This window comes from Lithobates pipiens, unplaced genomic scaffold (genome assembly GCF_037356315.1).
Source record: "Lithobates pipiens isolate NorthernLeopardFrog02 unplaced genomic scaffold, aLitPip1_a1.2 Scaffold_13, whole genome shotgun sequence".
Lineage (NCBI taxonomy): Eukaryota > Metazoa > Chordata > Amphibia > Anura > Ranidae > Lithobates > Lithobates pipiens.
The window spans coordinates 333,628,590-333,642,658 of NW_027507718.1; the positions used below are offsets into that span (position 1 = coordinate 333,628,590).

The 14,069-nt window shown below is 41.2% G+C and overlaps 1 protein-coding gene across 5 annotated transcripts in view; it reads right to left on the reverse strand.

Moving 5' to 3' along the window:
- The window catches only part of TTC29 (tetratricopeptide repeat domain 29), a 449,656-nt gene that overhangs the window by 93,039 nt on the left and 342,548 nt on the right, over positions 1 to 14,069 (reverse strand). The gene's annotated exons all lie outside the window — the stretch shown is intronic.

Below are 14,069 nucleotides of genomic sequence, written 5' to 3' on the forward strand. Positions count from 1 at the left end.
GTGGTGCCATGCTCTCAGTGTCATTTATTTTATATTCTAAAACTTTAAAAGCTGAACTCCAGGCAAATGGCTACATACACAAATAAAATACATATCGGGGGGGCTGTTTTACCTGCCAAAGCGTGTATATTTCTGAACATTCTGATTTTCTTTTGCTGCAGCTAAAGTAGTTCTAAAGCCTTAAGGTGTTTTACCTTAATACATTCTATGCATTAGGGTAAAAAACTTCTTTGTTGCAGAATCCCTCCAGCCCCTCATTGTACTTAACTGAGCTAGATCTTGATCCAGCGCTGTGCATGAGAGCAGCAGCTCCCTCCCTCCTCACAGGGCAGGGTGATAACAGCAAGGGCTATTGGCTCCTGCTGCTATCAATCAAATCCTGTGATGAGGGAGCGGGGGGCGGGGCACTGTCCGTGGTGCCCATAGATGTAGACAGGGAGGGTGGCTTAGGAATGAGCCTGCAATAGAAAGTGGATTTTTAGGGGGGCAGTGGCTAAAGAGGAGGAGCCAGGAGCACTGGCATAGGGGTCTCCAGAAGAAGAGGATTGGGGCTGCTCTGTGCAAAACCACTACACAGAGCAGGTAAGTATAACATTTTTGTCATTTAAAAAAAAAAAAAAACCTGAAGCTCATTTTAAGTAGCACTGATGCAGCGTACACACGATCAGACTATCCGGCGGACCAGAGCCCCCTAGACAATCCGCCAGTGTGTGGACTCCGGCAGACTTTTTCTTTCCAAAAGTTCAGCGGACTTAGAAAGAAGTTTTGACTCAAAATTGTCTGCCAGACTCGGCAGTCCGGGGGACAATTCGGCCGTCTGTGTGCTAGTCCGCCAGACTTTTGAAATGAACGGAATTGCCCACACATGGAGAAAAGTCTGTTCATTTTGAACGCGGCTCCAGGTAGACGGGACTAGCGAAGGAGGTCAATGTCGCCGCCTCCATCAGTGAGATTGACACCTCGCTGGTCCCGTTATCTGGTATGAACTTAAAGGGGAAGCCCTACGCAGAAAACTGCGTGGGGTCCCCCCCAAAGTCCATATCAGACCCTTATCTGAGCACACAGCCCGGCTGGTCAGGAAAGGGGGTGGGGATGAGCGAGCGACCAGGCCGTACGAGGCCGCGTGCCCTCAACATGGGGGGTTCTTTGGGGAAGGGGGGGCCCTGCGGCCCCCCACCCCAAAGCACCTTGTCCCCATGTTGATGAGGACAAGGGCCTCTTCCCGACAACCCTGGCCCTGTCAGGGTCTGCGGGCGAGGGGCTTATTGGAATCTGGGAGCCCCCTCTCTGTGTGTGGGCAAGTCCGTTCATTTCAAAAGTCATTGCCATAGTCCGGCGGTGTGGGCAGGTCCACTCGTTCGTAAAGTCTGGCGGACCTCCGCTGCAAAGTCCAGAGGTTTGTCTGCCGGACTAAGTCCGCCGGATAGTCCAATCGTGTGTACGCGGCATGACAGGTCTTTTTCTTTTGTCCAATTCACGACTAATGATCTCACCTCTCTGATATCCACTTTCTCCTTCTATCAGCATGCCCCCTGTAAGCACATGAAAGCTGCAGCATAGCTGACTGACACCTAGAGCTTCTTTCCCTCACCCAGTTTGACGTCTGTTGTACAATGTATAGCATAGCATAAGCTAGTCAAATTTAGGTAAGTCAAATTCAGGTACTTGCACTGCTTGCATGAAAAAAATAAATGTAATTGTGTATTAATGAACACAGGGCTATACCACTTGTCGACCGCGCACAGTAGTTTTACTGCTACAGTACGGGCCGGCTGCACAGAATCACACATGCTGATCGTCAGTTCCTGCCCATTGATTTATGGCCCAGACCTGCCGTTTATCGGAATGAGTGACAGGAGAGAGCTTTGTGATATGTAAACAACACAAAGCTCTCTTCTGACAGCGGCGATGTAACGGTTTTTGTTTCCCTGCAAAGCAAGGGGAATAAACAGCACATCCCTGTAAACATAGTTAGGCACACATTTAACCCTTTGATTGCCCTAGATGTTAACCTCTTCCCAGTATCATTAGTACAGTGTTAGTGAATATTATTAGCACTGATAACTGTATTAGCGTCACTTGTGATGTTAGTGGGAGTTAGCCAGTTCCCACTGTAAGTTTTGCCCACCATCCCGCTATAAGTTCCAGTATATATACCATCGTTAGCAGACGCTAAAGCTTTCATGCAAACTAATCAATATACACTTGGGATTTTTTTTAACAAAGACATGTAGAATAATAGAGTACATTTTGGCCAACATTTATGAAGAAATTTGACTTTTTAAAGAATTTTTATTGGATGTGTTTCATAGAAGAAAGTTAAAAATATTGTTTCTTTTTTCAAAATGTATGCTTATTTTTATTTATAGTGTAAAAAAACAAACAATAAAAAAACCAGTAGTGATCAAATAACATCAAAAAAATCTCTATTCGTGGGAAAATAATAATAATAAAAATATAATAAAATATACAAAAAATAACACATTTGGGTATATGATTTAGCAATTACCAGTTAAAGTAGCGCAGTGCCGAATAGCAATAAAATGGACTTGTCATGAAGGGGGGTAAATCTTCCAGAGCTGAAGTGGTTAATAATGCCTATATTAAGAATGTCTTTTTATAGCTGTTTGAATTTCAGCTTCAAACAAAACACAGAACCAGTGTATTTGGCATCCTGTAAGCAGAGAAGGTGACTACATTCTCTTAACATGAGAGCAAAGCTATCACTTTCTAAATTACTGAGCTCTCTCACTCTGTGTAAATCTGTAGGGACCAACTGAATTGCAATCAGTGTGTGGCTGTCGCCACTACGCACCCCCCCCCCCCCACCCAAAGCACCTTGTCCCCATGTTGATGGGGACTAGGGCCTCTTACAGACAACCTTGGTCAGTAGTTCTGGGTGTCTGCTGGAAAGGGGCTTATTAGAATATGGCAGCCTTCTTTAACAAGGGGGACCCCAGATCCCGGCCCTCCCCCTATATAAATGAGTATGTGGTACATTGTACCCCTACCTATTCACCCCCAAAAAGGCAGTGTAGTGTAAATAAAAACAGGAGACAGTTTTGACAAGTCCTTTATTAAAACTCTTCCTCTGGTCTTCTTCCTCCTGTGTTCTCCCTCCGGTGTTCTCCCTCCAGTCTTCTCCACCACTGCTGTCTTCTCTACCGCTGCTGTCATCTCTGCCCCTACTGTCTTCTCTGCTGCTGACACTGTCTCGACAACGTTACGTGATGTCCCAAGGGGCAAGGTCTCATGGTGACATCACTGGATGGCCACGACCCATGGCTATATAAGAAACGTCAGAAAACAGTGCTGGCACAATGATGGGAGACAGCGTTGGAGGAGGATTGGGTTGGCGGCGGAGAAGGCAGCAGTGGCGTAGAAGACTGGAGGAAGAAGACCGGAAGAATTTTAGTAAAATGAATATGAATTATATCATATCAATATCTGTATTTTCATTCCCAACCAGAGCAGTAACTCCTTCCTCCTTCTTCCTCCTCCCTGCCTACTGTTCAGACAGGGCTATAGAAACTTTCAATGAAAGAAACAGCCTAAAGGCAAATAGATTTTGCTGTGATCTTCCTTTAGAAAATCAATGTGTTTTGTAAATCCTGTGTCATTAATGCATCCTGTATTAACTGATTATTTTTAAAACAAAGATTATAATTAAATAGTACAAAAAAACCTTCAAAAAAATGTATAAACAAAAAGGCCCAAAGCCATTATCATTTCTCTGTACAGTACCCAAAAGCTGGCCATAGATGGATCGAAAATCATGCAGTTCAGCAAGTACCCAACAAACTTTAACCCATGTATGGCTATTTGTACTCAAGAAAAGTTAATCTAATTATTGGCTTTCATTGAATGGGATGTTGGAAAATTTGAATATAATCAGCGACTGCAGCTAATCAGGTCCAGCGCTGATTAGTGTATTCTGATAGCTGTCCCAGCTGTCAGAATACAATAGCACAGCCAGAAGGAATCCTCCATCTACCTTACTTGTGTGGATGGGGGAATCTATTTATTTATTTTGACTGACAATGCTGCTGTCCAAAAGTGCCCCATGTGCCTCTTCATTCAGGGTGTAGGCATGTAATACAGGTGGTGTGTTACTAGCCAGATTAACAGGTGAAAACAGAGGGAAAAAAAATGAATGCAGCCACCACATCTAATGACTGAATGGTAATCTGCAATATATTACATTTTTGGTTTTGGGTTTAATACAACCTTAAACCCTATTTTGTTGGTTCTTGGAGTGGACATTTGCTGGCAAAATTGATTTTGGGTCCAATATATTTAAAATGAAAGCAGAAGAAATATTGATTAGATTTCTTCTTAAAAATGAACCTAATCTAGTCTAAAATGTTTCTAGGGTAACAGTGCTAAAGATGAGACACGATTACAACAAACTTTTTTTAATTTGAAAAAAAGAAATGTACAGACAACAGAATTTTATTAAAGCGGTAGTAAACAAATATTCCAGAAAAAAAATTCCCCTGCAAAATAATTGTATAATGTGCTAGATGTGTCTCCGTTCCCATTTGATGCCTTCTATGGGGAAACGCGTAGTGTGGAGCATAACTCTTGACGTCATCACGCTCTACAGCCAGCTGGCTTGAGCCATGGTTGTTTCAATGTTTCTTTTTTTTTTCTGTGTTTTTATGGATGCTTTTATGGATGTAAAGCCTGTGTTATCCACTTGAAAAATACTTTTTTCTTTGGAACATACTACACCATGAAGCCCTCCTCTGTTCTCTTTTTAGATTCCTACTAATCTGTGAGCAATCTCTGTAGTGATTTTTCCTTCTGATGGTCCGTCTGCAGTGGGTGGATTATTCCTTTGTGTCAGAAGACCACAAGTGGATTGCGGGTTTGCCGGCTGCACAATCGTTGATCTCTATCATATGAGATCCTACAAATCTGGTAAGCAGTTTGTGTTATTATACTTTATATCAGAATGTTGGAATACCCTATCAATTGAAGAGCTGATGCTTCTTTGGAATTCAGAGATTAACATATTTTTACTGTTTATGGTCTAATATATTTTTATATAGATATATTTTTTATCTACACATTGAAGGACTTTTTTTGATATTTTCTGACATATTTATTATATGCACTACAGAGTTTGTATTATTTTGTATGCACAGATTTACTTATATATATTTTTTTATAAATGTGCCTTTTGAATGCACGCTCTTTTTCGTTTTCCAATGTGCTAGTATGCATGGCGTAGAAAAGACGCCAGTTGCCCGGCTGCCTTCCTTCTGCGTTTGGCAGTTTAACTGGCCAAGCCACGATGACGTCACTTCTGTGCATGCTCACAGGCGAGGCGGGGCTCTATCAATGGATGACATGCCGTCCATTAAGAGTGCAGTGCGCATGCACTGGTGATGACTTCAGCTGCTAGTATAGTAAATAGTGCACGTTTATGAGATATTTACTGTACCTACAGGTAACCCTTTTTTTAGGCTTACCTGTAGTTACAAGTAAACAATGGGGCTTTAATACCACTTTAAGTTGTAGATTTGAATAGTGGAGATGGTTTAGAACCCTTGTGAGGTTTTTTACTAGCACTCAGAGCTTCATTAAGGAGATTTACCATCACTTTCTGTCCTGTTGATGCTTTACCAGACTTCCCCAACATCAACACACTTCCTGTCTGGTAAAACTGTTGTCAGCAAGACAGGATGTTAGGGTAAATTCATGTAATTGAGCCTTAGATAGCAGTGAAAACTCAAAAGGAGTACTTATCTCCCCCCCAATAAATGCAAAACTACATTTATGTGGCTTTAAATAAATTTTATTTAAAGTGTTTTGTTATGCTTTTATATACAGTATGTGTAAAAAATAATCTGCTACCTCTGTGCACTACAATCTACAGGTGTTCTATAGTAGTGTCATAGACCCCTTTCACACTGGGGCATTTTTCAGGCGCCTTTGGCTTAAAAATAGTGCCTGTAAAGTGCCTGAAAAACACCTCCCCTGCAGTTCCAGTGTGAAAGCGCTTTCACAGTGGGGACGTTAAAAAAAGTCCTGCAAGCAGCATCTTTAGAGCAGTGAAGGAGCGGTGTATACACTGTCCCTCCACCGCTCCTGCCCATTGAAATGAATGGGACCACTGCCAAAGCGCTTTGGTAGTGGTGCTACACAGGCGCATTTAACCCTTTATTCAGCCACTAGCAGGGGTAAATGCATCCCGCTAGCGGCTGAATAGCACCGCTAGAATTAGGTAAAGTGCCGCTAAAACTAGCAACGTTTTACCGCCAACGCCCGCCTGCCCCAGTGTCAAAGGGGTCTTAGGGGGACAACATTGGTCTCATATTGACATAGTACAGAGAGTAAGCATTGCCATACTAGGGAAGGAGGTGTCAACCTAGGACAGGTAATGTCTTACTGGCAGGATCACCAAGTCAAAAAAATAGGAAAACAAGCCTGAAAAAAGAAAAAACAATGCAGCCACCACATTTACGGACTAGTAAGTGGCAATGTATTACTTTTTTGTTCTTGTATGTATATACACTTTAACTGACTCAAGACACAGCCTTACCCCCCTATAAGTTATTGGAATAAAGTAGCTTCCTCTTACTGCATGATTACCTTTTACATCTAAAAATCATTTTATCTTTTTTTTTTCTTTTCTTTATATATGAAAAACGCTTTGAAATAAAATTCGAAAAGATGTTTAGTCTGAGCTCACAGGAATACGAAATCAGCATTACATTCTCTTGCATTTCTTATGTTAATACAAAACAAACAATAACTACCCATCAGAAAACATAGCAAAAGCAAAGGGCACATGATGTGTGTATCTGTTTCCTTTCCCCGGCACAGTCAAGAATAGCTGGGAAATAGTGATGAAAATATGTGAGGTGTTGTGCAGAGGAATACAGTGATTATATCATTCTTTTTGTCTCTTAATGCTCCAGGGACCTGGAGACGAATAGGAGCAATAAGTTCACTTTGCAGAATTAATGCCGTAATTCTTTATCATAAGAGCTCAGCACTATCTTGGACTGATTTTTCTACAGTGTGCTTCAAAGTCTAGTTTTAATGATGGCCCTAATTTGTTAACATCTTTTAAATTATTAATCCCCTTTATATTCAAGTAGTTATTGCATGTCATAACAATGTATCTATGCAGGGTAATGTAATAGTATTTTCTGGATGTCAAGTAAAGGCTCGTGCTGAAAAATGCTATTAAACCTGATAATTACCTGTGTCTGAATATTTATTATCACTGGCAGAATTTATTATCGCCGTCTTTGTTTTACTATTTTATCATATTGTTTATCAACAATTGCATTACAGCTAAAATACAATGATGTGCTTTACGTAAAGAAGCAGTTCTTGTTTTGTACCAGCTAAGGCTAAAACAGACAAATTAGTGATGGCAGCAGGGTATTAAAAAAGAATCAAAAAATGCTTGGACGTGCAGCAGTTGCCCAGTGAAAGAAAGTATTGTGGTTTTGTTAATTAGATCGGATTAACAATTACCAATTGCCTACTGGGAACTTTCACCTCCCCCTGCTCAGGACAATTTTCAGCTTTCAGTGCTGTCACACTTTGAATGACAATTGCACGGTCATGCAACACTGTACCCATATTAAATGGTTATTTTTTTCACAAATATAGATGGTATTTAATCACCACTGGGTTTTTTATTTTTTGCTAAACAACAGAAAATGTAGGAACTTGTTTTTTTTTTTTCCAGTTTGTTATAAAGTTTTGCAAACAAGTAATTTTTCTCCTTCACTGATATGCGCCGATGAGGCTGCACTGATGGGCACTAATGAGGCAGCACTGATGAGGTGGCACTGGTTGGCACTGATGGGCTATGATAGGCGGCACTGAAGAGCACTGATAGGCAGCATTGATAGACGGCACTGATGAGCACTGGTAGACAGCACTGATGGGCACTGATGAGGAGGCACTGATTGGCAGCACTGGTGGGCATTGATTGGCAGCACTGGTGGGCACTGTTTGTAATGCACTGATAATCAGGACACTGATAATCAGTGCCCTGATTATCAGTGTAGATTTCCCTTTAACACAAGCCGGTTATTGGCTCTCTTCTCCTCTCCTCGCACTGTCAGCGTGAGCAAAGAAAAGCCAATAACTGATGTGTTTACATCCATGATCAGCTGTCATTGGACACAACTGATCACATGTTAAAGGGCCGCTGTGGTTGGACCTTTAACCCGAACACAGATCATGGGAGGATATCTTTTGACAAAGTAAGCCCACGCTGTAGCTGTCTTTTGGATATAGCGTGGGCAGAAAGTGCTTAGTACAAAATACTTTCCATGCACTACCAAAGCAATGTGATTTGTGCAGTTTGTATGAGGACAAGTAGACTGTGCTCTTTAAAAGTGTCAGAGGTATAAAGTGGTTGTAAAGTTCTGAAATTAAAAATTAACAAAGCATATCCTCATAGAGTATCCACTGGCCTCAGTCCAAAGCACCCAGTGTGATTTCTGTCTGCTTTCTCTTCCTTCTGCTATCTGCATCTGAGTCACTTGTATCAGGTTATGCTGACACCAAAGAATCCCAGCGATGGCCTGCCCCTCCCCCCCACCAACACAGAGAAGGTGATTGACAGCCACAGATGCGCATGTTTCCCTATGAGACTGTGTGTGTAAGTGGTGTCCATTCCCTCCACTCAGATCTCAGATTACACTAAGCTAGCTGATCTATTGTGTGCAGTGTGTGACATCAGATCTCCACTCCCTGCCCTCTGGAGTTGAAGAATAGCATTTAATCTGTGTACTTTGAATGGTTTTAGAGGAGCCATAGATAAACAGTATAACTTATGTAAGAGAATATATTTCATCTCGTTGTATCACCTGAGGCCAGTCACTTGAGTGGGTATATAGTATATATGGGTTTAACACAATTTTTAACTACACCAAAATCACTGATTTCCCAGCAATGGTAGCAGGAGATTAAAATGCATAATACATTTCTGCAGTGTCTCAGCCTCAGCCTGACCTGCAATAATGCAATCTTTGATTGAAATCTTCATTCACATGTGCCACATTTAGTTATGGCTACCCTATAACGCACCTACCAGTAATTTATTTAAGGAATTGTGTATGTGTAATATAGTATTATAAGCATCTGTTGGCTTGTATGAACATCCTTTAATGCACCTCTTTTGCAAGAGGATTACACAAGACTAATATAAAGAGAGATTTATGTATTTAACATGATAGTAAACTCCCACTGGACACTTGTACCTACAGGTAAGCCTTATAATACAGCTTATCTGTTGGTACAATGAGTATCTCCTAAACATTCACTGTTTAGGAAATATTCAGTGTCTATGCAGATGGTGATGTCACTAGCGCATGCACTCTGAAGAAACAGCATACCAGTGGAAGCCCTGTCAGCAGCGACAGTGTGTCCCTGGAGGGCTTTGTTTCAAAGTAAGTCTGTCATAATGTGCTAGTATGTCGTGTAAACTAGCACATTATGACATTAACTTGTGGGGAGAAGATTCTTTTTTTTTTTTCATAAAAGTTTACTACCGCTTTAATAGCTCCCTAGTCATTTGCCTAACACCTACAGTGAGGGAAAAAAAAGTATTTGATCCCCTGCTGATTTTGTACCTTTGCACACTGAAAAAGAAATGATCAGTCTATAATTTTAACGGTAGGCTTATTTTAACAGTAAGAGACCGAATAACAACAAAAATATCCAGAAAAACGCATTTCAAAAAAGTTATAAATTGATTTGCATTTTAATGAGTGAAATAAGTATTTGACCCCTTTGCAAAACATGACCTAGTACTTGGTGGCAAAAACCTTGTTGGCAATCACAGAGGTCAGACATTTCTTGTAGTTGGCCACCAGGTTTGCACACATCTTAGGAGAGGAGGGATTTTGTCCCACTCCTCTTTGCAGATTCTCTCCAAGTCATTAAGGTTTTGAGACTGGCATTTGGTAACTCGAACGTTCAGCTCCCTCCACAAATTTTCTATGGGATTAAGGTCTGGGGACTGGCTAGGCCACTGCATATGAATATTAATGCAATCTACTCTCTAGAGGGGAGAACCTCTGGGGGAATCTAGGATGGAAAAGGAGCTGGGGGTCCTAGAAGATGATAGGTTCAGCAATAACATGCAATTCCAAGCTGCTGCAAGCAAAGCCAACAGAATATTGGCATGCATTAAAAGGGGGATTAACTCCAGAGATAAAATGATAATTCTCCCACTCTACAAGACTCTGGCCCGGCTGCACCTGGAGTATGCTAGCCAGTTCTGGGCATCAGCCCTCAGGAAGGATTTGCTGGAACTGGAGAGAGTCCAGAGAAGGGCAACAAAACTAATAAAGGGACTGGAGGACCTTAGTTATGAGGAAAGATTACGAGCACTGAACTTATTCTCTTTGGAGAAGAGACGCTTGAGAGGGGATATGATTTCAATGTACAAATACCGTACTGGTGACCCCACAATAGGGATAAAACTTTCCGTGAACGGGAATTTAAAAAGACAGGTGGCTATTCACTAAAATTAGAAGAGAAGTGGTTCAAACTTAAACTGCCTAGAGGATTCTTTACTGTAAGAGCGGTAAGGATGTGGAATTCTCTTCCACAGGCAGTGGTTTTTAGCGGGGAGCATCGATAATTTCAAAAAACTATTAGATAAGCACCTGAATGACCACAACATACATGGACATACAATGTAATACTGACATAAAAGCACACACACAGGTTGGACTTGATGGACTTTTTCAACCTCACTATGTAACTATGTAAGGACCTTACTGTGCTTCTTCCTAAGCCACTCCTTTGTTAGCTTTGCCATGTGTTTTGGTCTCATCTGGCTACAACACTTTCACCCAGTTCTCCTCTGAATTCTTCAGATGTTCATTAGCAAACTTCAGACGAGCCTGTACATGTGCTTTCTTGAGCAGGGGGACCTTGCAGGTGCTACAGTCCTTCACAGCGTAGTGTGTTACCAATTGTTTTCTTGATGACTATGGTCCCAGCTGCCTTGAGATTATTGACATGATTCTCCTGTGTAGTTCTGGGCTGATTCCTCACCATTCTCATGATCACTGAAACTTCATGAGGTGAGACCTTACATGGAGCCCCAGATCGAGGGAGATTGACAGTGATTTTATCTTTCTTCCATTCCGTCACCGTCACCCTCTCACTAAGCTGCTTGGTGATGGTCTTGTAGCCCATTCCAGCCTTGTGTAGGTCTACAATCTTGTCCCTGACATCCTTGGACAGCTCTTTGGTCTTGACCATGGTGGATGATTGGAATCTGATTGATTACTTCTGTGGACAGGTATCTTTTATACAGGTAACAAGCTTAGATTAGGTGCACTCCCTTTAAGAGAAAATATTTCTTATCTTAAAGAGGAACTGCAGTCTGCTCACATAATTTATAATAAAAACATCTTTGCCATTCTGAAGCTTCCCTCCAAACACTTTGCATATTATTTTATAAATACTGTGATTCTATACTTGCCAAATATTTTGCAGAAATCTCCCTCCACTGAGTCTGGCTTCAATCATTTTAACTGTGGGCAGCTGAAGCTGCTGCCTGTTAACTTCCTGGATTTACAAAGACACACAGAGGCACACCTCCAGCTCTGCAGCTCTCATTGGCCCTCTAATCACTCATCCCTTCTCCCTTCCTAGCAAACTCTCATGAGAGTGAGAGACAGAGCTGTGCATGATTTCATAAGCCTATGCTTTTTTTTTCCAGACAAGAAACAGGAAGTGGGCTGTATAAGGTATTTACTGGCAGAAAAAAATGTTTTACTATCCAAAGTTAAAACAACAAGGGCAGAAGATTTAATGGATGGATAGTTGAAAAAATTACTGAAGTTCTGCTTTAAAGACACATAGCCCCCCTGGGTATTGCTCATTCTAGGTAATTGAGGGTATCTCACTTCCCACCCCTCCGGTGCACGCACCCCAGCAGTTCCCTCTGCGCATCTCTACTATGGGCACCCAGCTGTGACAGCTTGCAGCTTCACAGCCGGGTGCCCACTGCACATGCTTGGTCCTGAAGTCTTCTAGGATCTGTCCTATGTCTTAGAAGACTTCGGGAGAGAGGGGGAAGGAGAACTTCCACTTCTGATTGCCTAAGGCAGGGGTAGGCAGGCAAGCTGGGGGCCCTCCAGCTGTTGTGGAACTACATTTCCCATGAGGCATTGTAAGGCTGGTAGTTACAATTACCCAGGGGAAGGTAGTTCTGCAACAGCTGGAGAGCTCCAGGTTGCCTACCCCTGGCCTAAGGCAACCGGAACAGAAGTGGCTGTGGGTGCCTGTAAAAATCGGGTACCCACTCCCCCCCCCCCCCACCTAAAAGCTTATTTTCCCCTTCAGGAGTCAAAGAGGAGGCCTTAAAGTGTAAGTTCCACTTTTGGGTGGAACTCCGCTTTAAGTGACAAGGAAATGCCTAAACTTTACCAAATGACAAGTCTAGTGCACAAGGTGATTTGTTTTTTCAAAGTTTTCCACTTATCACTAGAAGCTTTAAATACTCATTTATTTATTTATTTTCACCTTGGTTCTGGCCAGCTCAATAGGTTGTTTTAAGAAAGGCCTGGATTTTTTCCTAGATACACATAATATAACTGGATAATAATATTTCTAGGTAAAGTTGATCCAGGGAACATCTATCCTCAGGAGGACATTTTTTCCCCCGCTGGAGCAAACTGGATCCAGCTTTATTGATTTTTTTGCCTTCCTCTGGATAAACTTCAGGTATAGGATTGTATAATTTTTTTTTCCCTTCTATTGGTTGAACTGGATGGACTTGTGTAGACAGTGAAATTAGAGCGCAATGTTGGCAATAGTTTGTCATATGAAAGAAAAATCATTTGGCAGTATAATCAGATTCCTCTAAATTTCACACTAATCCCTACTGTACCGTATACAGATATCTGCTTCATACATCTGTTTTGGCAGGACTAGACTTTTAAGCAAGGAAAACTCATTTTAGCATGTTACTGCTCTGCAGCAAAATTGGTATTAAATCTTCAAATCATTTTAATTCATATAAAGCATAAAAAGTCCACCTTCTATTAAGTCTTATACACATAGAAAACTCAAAACCACACTTTCAGGTTAACCTAATCACTTATAGATCTGAGGTTGATTAAAGCCTCCAGCTGTTAAATCCAAGCTTCTGAATAAGGGACAGTGACAAAGAAATATTGAAAAGATGTAATTTTAATCAGGTATTAAGGCTTTTCCAGACTAGATAACACAGTGTACTTTAGTGATGATGATATTGCATTACTGAAATCTTACCGGAACTCTTCTGACTTCAGGCCAGATTTCAAGAATGGCTAGAGTTAAGTACACCAATGATCAAATGCCCTTAGGGAAGTAAAGTAACTCTGTTTGCCTAGAGCTAACCACTACCAATATTCCGAAACAAGTTTAGTTTTACTTAAGTGAAGCATTTATTCAGAAGCTTTTCATAGTCTATCAATGAAAAAATGATTTCCTTTTTTTCCTCTTTTCACCTCAAAAGACTGAATAATTCTTCTACTTTATTATACGAAAACATGTATTGACATGTAAACATGATATTTTCCTGCTTTCCTAAACGATAGTGTGGGTGCTAAAAATTGTATCCCAAACTTCTTAAAGCTTGTGAACAAATACCCTTTCTCATATCTAGGCTAAATAGCTGCAATATTTTTGGCCTACCAGTCAAAAATACTTATTATTTTGGGTCCTACTAATCCTGATCCTTTCTCACATTATGAGAATTTTGCAACAGCGGGTCCTGCAATTTTTTTTTTTGAAAAGGACCAACCACAGTTACCTAGATACACACTCTATCAATACAAAGTGAACTGGGGACTGGAAGTCCTGCCTCAGTACTACATTACTACAAAAGCCTAGTTGTAGGTGGCCCTCAAAGCACTTGATTGTAGGGATGCACCGAATGGGTTTTTTGGTGCCGAAACAGATACCGAAAATGAAAAATACACTAGGCCGAAAACCGAAACCGATACCGAAACAGCACCGATACCGAAAATGACTGTTTTTAAAAAATATTTTTATACAGGAGAAGGTCAGAGACTGGGGACATG